This window comes from Cricetulus griseus, chromosome 2 (genome assembly GCF_003668045.3).
Source record: "Cricetulus griseus strain 17A/GY chromosome 2, alternate assembly CriGri-PICRH-1.0, whole genome shotgun sequence".
Taxonomy (NCBI): domain Eukaryota; kingdom Metazoa; phylum Chordata; class Mammalia; order Rodentia; family Cricetidae; genus Cricetulus; species Cricetulus griseus.
Window position 1 is genome coordinate 208,327,579 of NC_048595.1, and position 6,908 is coordinate 208,334,486.

At 40.7% G+C, this 6,908-nt stretch overlaps 1 pseudogene; it reads left to right on the plus strand.

Moving 5' to 3' along the window:
• Window positions 1-2,563: 2,563 nt before the first annotated feature.
• On the plus strand, window positions 2,564-6,410 carry LOC100772277 (annotated as a pseudogene).
• The last annotated feature ends 498 nt before the right edge of the window (window positions 6,411-6,908 follow it).

A 6,908-nucleotide genomic window follows, 5' to 3' on the forward strand; every position in this document is an offset into this window, starting at 1 on the left:
ACAACCAAGACTGAAGATAAAACAGCAAGATTGCAAAGCAGCCCAAAAAACAAAATCAGAAAGTCATTCTGGAACATAGCAAGTCATGTAGGCTTGAGTCTCTCCACAGGACATTCTTCTCTTTTTAATTAAAACTTGGTTTTAAAAACTGAAATCCATAAGGTCTTACAGTTCTGTTTTTGTCCTTGTGTGTTGTGTTCATCAAAAATGACAATGGCCGGCTACCCTCCTTTACTCCTTTGACCTATGCTAATAGTTTAAGATTTCTTCATAATCTTTCTGATATCAGAGAAGAAAATCCATTTTCCTTATTGCACACTAGAGCAAAGATTCTCTCTCTCTCTCTCTCTCTCTCTCTCTCTCTCTCTCTCTCTCTCTCTCTCTCTGTCTAGCTGATGTTAATCTGCAGTTTCTAAGGTCACATGCTTCAGGAATCCAGACAAAAAGGGAAGCTAGTAAATACATAGCAGAGTGGTAGTGAGGACCATAGTAGCAGTACAGTAACTATATTGGGAGATCCCTATCACAACAGAGTCAAACAAGCATTCTTTTGCTGACAGAAACTCCTTCATTATATTGCAATTTTGCAAGTCTGTTTATCACCTACTGTAAATGGATGTTGACTTATATAATTATTCATATTGGAAAGTTCAGTTTTCACTGAAATCGTTGGGTTATAGTACTTCTGAAAATTAATGGAATAGTTCAGTAAAACATCACTCATTCATAAGGGCCTAAGCCTTAGCCTTTATTGATTTTTATCCTTTATCCTGAAATATCTCTCATATTTTATTGATTCATTAACACCTTCCTGTTTGCCTTCCTCACTTGGGTCACTACTTCTTCTAACCATCACCCTTTTATTCAGGATGATGCTCATGTTGCAAAGGGAAGGGACCTCTAAATCGTGCTTTTTTCTACCCTGCATCTGTGGACACAATTATTACAAGAAATGGCAAAAGGCATTTTTCTATAAAATCATGGTGGCTATGTATTCTTTGAGGACATTTTAATAAACAAACTCCTTTTCACTATTTCTGATAGAAGGTCCAAATGGTGCTAAACTCATAAGACAAAAGCAAAACGGTGACTGTAAATTTTCTCCTTGCTACTGGTTGAAATTCGTGAATATAAGGATTTAGGAAGGAGGGAGAAGAGGAGCCAAAACAGCTTTCTAATAGAGCTGTAAGTGGGTAACTGTTACAGGCTCAAGCTTCAAGAGACTCAGATTTTACCCTGAAAAATTGATCATTGTATTCTTCAATGTAAACATTCTTTTGAATAGTTGACATACTGCTTTGCATTTGAGACACTTCCCATGAATTAGAAATTAGGATATTATTTGAAAATGCCCACGTCTAAATGTATACTTCGTGGTCACACTGTGACCACCCATATTCCCTGTTAAAGACTGACATGCCATAATGTTTTCAACCAGTAACAATGTCCTCAATGCTCAATATTAAACTATGGTAGGAACCCAGATGGCCTGTTATTTCTACATAATTAAGTAGAACTCAATTACTTAATTCTATGTGATCTTTGAAGTGACTCCTCCTTTTATGTGATTATATGAGAACAGTTAAACTATGGTAGATGGCAAATGTCATTATGAGCTGAGTGACCCAGAGCAGGATGTGGAAAGGGTGTCAAAAACTGTATGATTTCTCCTAAAGAGAACATTACACACTAGAAAAATTGGAACATACATATACTTTTGGAATCATGACAGCAACAACAACATACACAGCTATTGGAAAGTTGTTAAATTAGAAAATAATTTATATATTTTATATTTTGGTTGCATTGTGAATATGGAAATTTCTTATTACTGTTGAAGTATAATTTTTTTTTAATTGAGACAGGGTTTCTCTGTGGCTTTGGAGGCTGTCCTGGAACTAGCTCTTGTAGACCAGGCTGGTCTCGAACTCATATAAGACTTTTCCCTAAGGTGATCCTGATTTGGGAGAAGACGCTCTTGATTTGTGGGGAAGTTGATATTGTAAGGAATCTGCCACTAATCCTATCAATTATTGTTTTAGCTAATACAGAGTTAAAGTTTGTTTTCATTTCTCTTTGTTTTCTTCTCAGAACAATCACAGTGGTTTTATTCCTATCTCCACATCATATCCATTTTAATAAATGATGCACTAATAAGTAGAACCTCAGAGGAATGCTGCTGGTTTCTCTGTGCTTTTGCAGCCTCTGTCATAGTCGGTTCTGCATCTTCTCATGAAAGAAGAACCGTGTCTTGAGCCCTTCATACCCTCAGATGCCAAACTTGCTACACAGCACATTCTCAGAGAGAAGATGGACCATTTGGAGACCCTGGAGTGTTAGTCCATTCACCTTTGACAATTGTATCAAAAGCCAAGCAATTATGTAATATTCTTGAGATATTTCCTAATAAAAGACAAGAACTGTAGTAATTTTCTAACAATGGTGAAATAGATAATGTCATCAACATTATAGTATCTAGACTCACCTGGAAGGCAAGCTTCTGAGTATGCTCTGAAGGATTATCCTCACCAAGTTAGTCAAGTTGTGAAGACCCATGATCAACATGAGCAGCCTCATTCTGTGAGTATGTGGACTGATTCCAAGGAAAGGAAGCTGGCAAAGTTTGAGGCTTCACAACCCCCTGCCTCTTTACTGCAGATAAAATGTGACCAACTTCCTGAGTCCCCTGCAGCTATGACTTTCCCACCTTGAGAGAATGTACCCAGGAAATTTGAGACCCCCAAAAGCATTCCTTCCTGACGTTGCTTTAGTCACAGTATTTTATCACAAAAATGAGACAAAAAAGTAATGTAAGTGGTAAAAGCAAAGGAATGAGAGTAAGATATAGCACTCTGTGGGACAAAGGCAAGCCTGGGCAACTTAGTCAGATCCTGTCTCAAAACAAACAAACCCAAAGAGATTAAAAAGGAAGACAAAGGCTATAGCCCATGGTACTGCTCTTGCCTAGTGTTTGTAAAGTGTGACTTTAGTCCCCTTTATTGAAGAAGAAATTACATTTTTTGTTACCTTCATGAATACAGCCTGAGTGCTAGTTCACAGCCATTGTTATTATAAGAATATCATTAGCATCTAGCTTTTTTCTGTTCAGATATTATAGATGTGAAACTTCCTGGGAAATGAAAAGAACCAACATTTCATCAGAAATTTTGCAGAACTTATTTGCACATGACAGGGCTACAACATATCCACTTGGAATCCTGGAGTTACCAACTTATTGTTATAACATGATATTCATAAAATTATATTTAAAAAACTCATCTTATGGTTGTCAAGAAAAATAACTACCCAGATAGTCATGGAAATACCTTAGCTACAGCAGAGAAAGGCAATGAAGGATTGGTCTTCAGCCCTACTCTGTTAAATGTCTGTATCACAGTATCATCAGAATAAAGGATTCTATTAGAGGTGGTTTCAGGCTTAGCATTACCCTATATGTTCATGCTTAGACATACTTTTGCACTATGCTGAGGCATCAAAGTGGTTTTACTTCATTTTTGCATAAACTTGAAATCTTTAGTTCAATTCTTATAAGCATTTCTCATACCCATTTTATATCAGGAAATTGTATTTTATAATTGAGCAAGTACCATGCTTTGGAGCCATTAAATACAACTTTCCCTTTTGCTAGGGCTTCTTATCATTTCATAACATATTTCCAAAAGTATGAAAATAATTAGAAGTCTTTGTTCAGAATTCCTTCTAAATATGAGTTTGTTGTGTCATTTCTTCTTCTCGGAGTTGGTCCTACCCTCTCTCTGAACATGTAAAAATATTCTAATCCTTATGGAATACTCACTTCCTCTCCTCCCTCCCTTTCCTCCCTCTACTGTCTCTCTCTTTCTCTCCCTCTCTGTCAGTCACCATTACTCCTCTTACCCACTCCCCCTTATTCCCACTACCCTGAAAAACATCTAAATACTATCATAGGCTTTAGGGCACTTTATTGAAACTTACATGTTTTGAAGATTAGAATACACTTTACCATGTGTATGAGACAGACATATGAAAATAAATGTGTCTGTAACATACACTTATGCCCATAAGATAGCAAGTAATATTGAGGTTAGAATGAAAAGAAATTAGTTAAATCTATTGTCGTTTATACACACACATATAGCAGTGACTATCAACTAAAGAGTGGAAGCCCTAATACAATCCTATGCACAATTGTTTTCTATGAGAGTAATCTCTACATTTATTTTCTGTAGAGCAGAAGTATATATTTCCTACTTTACATCAGTCCCAAGATCTGGAGAGAGCATTGTGACTTTACTCCATAAAAACACTGTCGTGTAAAACAATTGGTCAAATATTTACCAGTCAAGGGAAATTGTGACAATCATTCAAAATTGTCCCGAATAATTGTTTGTAAATGGAGTCCCTAGTTTGTCTAGATAATAAAAAGCCAGAGTCAGATATAGAGGGAAATGCTGAGAGATCAGAGAGAAGGAGCAAGCCACAGTACACCTTACCTCCTTATCATCTCAGCAGACATGAAATCGATTTCCTTTTTTGTCCCTGCATATATCCTGTTTCTGCCCAGCTACCTCACTTCCTATCTGTCTGCACAGAGCTCCAGACCTCTATGGTTAGCTAGAGGTAAGCTCCATTCTCTGACCCTCAGACAGGCTTTATTTGTCCAAGCAAGATACCACCACAAGGCCCTGCACCTACACCCCCCAGTCCCTTACTGTTCCCCTCTGGTCCCATTCTCAGGTTACTCACTTGGAGCTTGAGTCCTGGACTCTCATCTTCCCCAGGCCGATGAGGTCTGAAGGCACCTGGGGGTGTGGAGTCTAGGACCAGGCTGGGCTGGGGAACCTCCCTGACCCTGTGGTACCCTAACAAAGGGAATAGGGTTGCTGGCCCGCGAAAGCACAGTGGGCAGAGTGGCTGCCGCCTTCCTGGCTGAGAGCCCTGCAAGTAGGGGTAGAGCCAACTGTGCCAAACTCAGGAGCCAGCTGCCCACAGAAAAGCAGTCAGTGCTATGGAAGTCAACTGAAATGAACTGACCTCCTGGAGCCTCTCCCAAATACTTGGTACCCACTTTTCATCCCGACCTAATCAAGTAAACCTCTTTCCCATGGAGAATAGTACCACAGTTCCTGGGGACCTGGAGGGGCTGTAGCCCCAGAGGCTTGGTTCCTGCAGGCAACCATGGCTCTCCTGCCCTTTCATTATTATTCACACCCACTTGAAGAAAAAAAATCAGCTACTTCATCCTGGCCTTTCTACTGTTTGCAGTCATCTGTGTGTGGAAGAAAGGGAGCTATGAGGCTCTTAAATTGCAAGCCAAGGAATTTCAGGTGACCAAGAGCCTGGAGAAGCTGGCCATGGGGTCTGGTTCCCAGTCTATGTCTGTAAGCAGCAAACAAGACTCTAAGAAGGCCAGACAAGTCCTCAATCATCCCAGGGTCACAGTCAAGGTCAAACCACAGGCCTCCTACCAGGTGTGGGTCAAGAACTCTTCATCCCAAAACTACAACCCCAGGCTGAAAAAAGATCTTGAAGAACTATCTGAACATGTACAAGTATAAAGTGTCCTACAAGGGGCCAGGGCCAGGAGTCAAGTTCAGTGCTGAGGCCCTGCACTGCCGCCTTGGAGATTGTGTGAAAGTATCCATGATAGAGGCCACATATTTTCCCTTTAACACTACTGAATAGGCATGTTACCTGCCTAAGGAGTACATTAGGACCAAGGCTAGGCCGTGGCACAGGTGTGACGTCGTCTCCTCCATAGGATCTCTGAAATCCTCTCAGCTGGGCAGATAGACTGATAATCATGATGCAGTCCTGAGGTTTAATGGGGCACCAGTAGCCAACTTCCAACAGGATGTGGGTGTGAAAACTCCCATTTGCCTTATGAATTCTCACTTAATAACCACAGAAAAGCAGTTCCTTAAGGACAGCTTGTGCAATGAAGGAATCCTAATTGTGTGGGACCCATCCTTGTACCATGCAGATATCCCACATTGGTACCACAAACAAGACTACAATTTCTTCAAACTGTATAAGAGTTATAGCAAGCTCTACCCTAACCAGCCATTTTATATCCTCAGGCCCCAGATGCCGTGGGATTTGTGAGACATCATTCAGGAAATTGCTCCGGGGGGATTCAGCCAAAACCCCCACCCTCCGGCATGCTGTGTATCATCAAGATGATGACACTGTGTGACCAGGTAGATATTTATGAGTTCCTCCCATCCAGGTACAATATTGATGTGTGCTACTACCACCAGAAGTTCTTCAACCATGCCTGTATGATAGGCGAGTAGCAAACGCTGCTCTTAGAGAGGAATATGGTAAAGCAGCTCAACAAGGGCACAGATGAAGACATTTATGTTTTCAGGAAAGCCACACTTTCTGGGTTCTGGATCATTCACTGCTGAGCAAGACTTTAGCCGGGCACTCTTCATCTTCTCCTTTGGTCATTATATGGCTTGTATCCTGGTTACCCCTGCTTGGAAAAGTGGTTTTTGTGTTTTTGTTTGTTTGTTTTTTCCCAAGCCTAGTTCTTGCACTCTAGGGAATTTTGTTGGCAAGAACTCTGGGGCTTTCGGATTCTGATGGGAAGAGGAAGACCCAGAATTTCCTGAAGCCAGAGTATAGGAACTCAGATTCCTGCCACACACAATCCTCCTTAGACAGCACCCTCCTCTCTTTCTACATGTGCAGGGGAGTCTCATTTCTCCCCAGGGTTGCCCAAAACAGACTTTGTTTTTCCCAATTAAATGATGTCATCTTCCTAAAGAAGCACTCTCCATGGCTTGAAATCTCTACGGAGGTATTGATTCCACATCTTCAAGCAACTCTCCCAAGGCATGATTTGGGCCAGATTCAGGGTGGCTCAAGAGGAACAGGGGAGAAGCAAATCGTTGGTACAGGAC